Source organism: Suncus etruscus, chromosome 3, assembly GCF_024139225.1.
Source record: "Suncus etruscus isolate mSunEtr1 chromosome 3, mSunEtr1.pri.cur, whole genome shotgun sequence".
NCBI lineage: Eukaryota > Metazoa > Chordata > Mammalia > Eulipotyphla > Soricidae > Suncus > Suncus etruscus.
Window position 1 is genome coordinate 26,553,800 of NC_064850.1, and position 3,166 is coordinate 26,556,965.

The window sequence follows — 3,166 nt, forward strand, 5'->3', positions numbered from 1 at the left end:
GGTAAATATTATCCTCACTGGAGAAAAACTAAAAGCCTTTTCTCTAAATTCTGGTACAAGACAGGGCTGTCCTCTCTCACCACTGCTATTCAATATAGAACTGGAAGTACTTGCTATAGTGATTAGGTAAGAAAAAGATACCAAGGGAATCCAGATAGGAAAGGAAGAAGTCAAACTCTCACTGTTTGCAGATGAAATGATACTCTACTTAGAATACCCTAAAGACTCTACCAAAAAGCTTCTAGAAACAATAGACTCATATAGCAATTTGGCAGGTTACAAAATTAGCAAGCAAAAATTAATGGTCTTTTTATACACCAAAGAAATGGACATTAAGAAAACAACCCCATTCACATTAGTGCCACACAAATTTAAATAGGTTGGAGTCAACTAAAGGCATAAAAGACCTTTACAAAGAAAACTATAAACACTGCTTCAAGAAATAAGACAGGACACATGGAAATGGAAACACATACCCTGCTCATGGATTGATAGGATTAACATCATTAACATGGCAATACTCCCCAAAGCATTGTACAGATTTAATGTGATTCCTCGAAAGATACCCATGACATTGTTCAAAGAGGTGGATCAAACATTTCTGAAATTCATCTGGAAAAATAAACACCCTCAAATAGCTAAAGCACTCCTTGGGAAAAATATAGAAGGCATCACTTTCCCCAACTTTAAACTGTATTACAAAGCAATAGTTATCAAAACAGCATGGTATTGGAATAAAGACAGACCCTCAGATCAGTGAGATAGGCTTGAGTACTCAGAGATTGTTCCTCAGACATACAATCACATAATTTTTATAAAGGAACAAGAAATTCTAAATGGATCAGGGAAAGCCTCTTCAACAAGTGGTATTGGCACAACTGGTTAGCCACTTGCAAAAAAGTGAATTTAGACCCCCAGCTAACATCATGTATGAAGGTAAAATCCAAATGGATTAAAGACCTTGTTATCAAACCTGAAGCTATAAGGTATATAGAACAGCATGTAGGTAAAACACTCCATGACATTGAGACTAAAGACATCTTCAAGGAGGAAACTGCATTCTCCAAAGAAGTGGAAGCAGAGATAAGCAGATGGGAATATATTAAGCTGAAAAGCTTCTGCACCTCAAAAGAAACAGTGCCCAGGATCCAAGAGCCACCCACTGAGTGGGAGAAACTATTCAACCAATATCCATCAGATAGAGGGCTAATATCCAAAATATACAAGGCACTGACAGAACTTTACAACGAAAAAAACTAACCCCATCAAAAAAATGGGGAGATAAAATGAACAGACACTTTGATAAAGAAGAAATACAAATGGCCAAAAAACACATGAAAAAATGTTCCACATCACAAATCATCAAGAAGATGCAAATCAAAACAACTATGAGGTACCTTCTCACGCCACAGAGATTGGTGCACACCACAAAGAATGAGAACAAGCAGTGCTGTGGGGATGTGGAGAGAAAGGAACTCAGTTACTGCTGTTGGGAATGCCGTCTAGTCCAATCTTTATGGAAAGCAATATGGAGATTCCTCCAAAACCTGGAAATTGAGCTCCCATATGATTCAGCTATACCACTCATTGAGATATACCCTAGAACACAAAAATACAATACAAAAATCCCTTCCTCACACCCATATTCATTGCAGCACTATTTACAATAGCCAGACTCTGGAAACAATCAAGATGCCCTTCCACAGATAAATGGCTAAAGAAACTGTGGTACATATATACAATGGAATATTATGCAGCTGTCAGGAGAGATGAAGTCATGAAATTTTCCGATACATAGATATACATGGAATCTATTATGCTGAGTGAAATAAGTCAAAGGGAGAGAGATAGTCTCTCTCATCTATGGATTTTTGAAAAATAAAAGACATTTTTGCAATAATTTTTAGAGACAAATAGAGGAGGTCTGGAAGGTCCAGCTCACAACATGAAGCTCACCACAAAGAGTGGTGAGTGCAGTTAAAGAAATAACTACACTGAGAACTATCATAAATTGGGACTGGAGAGATAGCACAGTGGTAGGGCATTTGCCTTAGACACAGAAGGATGGTGATTCAAATCCTGGCATCCCATATGGTTCCCCAAGTCTGCCAGGAGCAATTTCTGAGTGTAGAGCCAGGAGTAAACCCTGAGCGCTGCTGGGTGTGACCCCAAAACCAAAAAAAAAAAAATAATAAGAGGAAAGAAAGAAAAGCTAAAAATTTTCCTCTTAACAACACTTTTGTAGTGTCCTACAAATTTTTTTTTAATATGGAATACTTCATGAATTTGCACGTCATACTTGCGCAGGGGCCATGCTAATCTTCTCTGTATCGTACCAATTTTAGTATATGTGCTGCCAAAGCAAGCACCGTACTACAGATTCTTACAATTTGTGTCTTCATTCTCATTTGTTTCCAAGAATCTTTTGATTTCTGCTCTGACACACTGGTTATTCAGTAGTGTGCTTTTTAATTTCTAAGTATTAAAGTTGCTTCTCCATTTTTGTTTATAATTCACTTATATTTTCAGTGCATAATGGTCTAAAAAGATAGTTAATACAATTTCTATCCTATTGATTTTATGAAGGTTTTTCTTTCTTTTTTTTTTTTTTTACTCAGAGAGTTTTACAAGTGCATTGGAAAAGATATATATTCAGCTTTGTGGGTATGAAAAGCCCTACACATGTCTACTAAGCCATTATCTTCCATTTTTTCCTTCAAGGCCAATATATACTTGTTTAATTTTAGCCTGATTGATCTATCAAAAGTGACAAGCATTGTTGAAGTCTCAAATTATAATTGTGTTGCTATTGATGTCTTTCTCCTAGTCTCTTAAAAGTTGTTTTAAGTACTTTTCTGGTTCCTCATTGGGTGAATATTTATGTAGGAGTGTGGTTTTTCCTGATGTACTTATTCCTTGAATATTAAAAAATGACCTTTTACTGTCTCATAACCTTTTCAAGCTTGAAGTCTGTGTTATCTGATATCAGTATGGTCATCCTAAACTTTTAAAGAGAGTTGTTAGCTTGAAGGATTATATTCTCCAAATTTTGACGTTGAGACTATGTTGCTCTATTTTTTGCTGGCAGAAAAACATTGGATTAAATTTTCTGATCCATTTTGCCTCTTTCTGAATCTTAACTGGTGTTTAACCTAGTTACAACAAA

General features: G+C 36.0%; 1 non-coding gene across 1 annotated transcript; it reads right to left on the minus strand.

The window, feature by feature from the left end:
• Positions 1-2,262: 2,262 nt before the first annotated feature.
• LOC126004653 (U6 spliceosomal RNA) lies at positions 2,263-2,369 on the minus strand. The gene has a single exon (XR_007493919.1). It is a non-coding gene; the product is annotated as a U6 spliceosomal RNA (small nuclear RNA).
• Between the last annotated feature and the right edge of the window lie 797 nt (positions 2,370-3,166).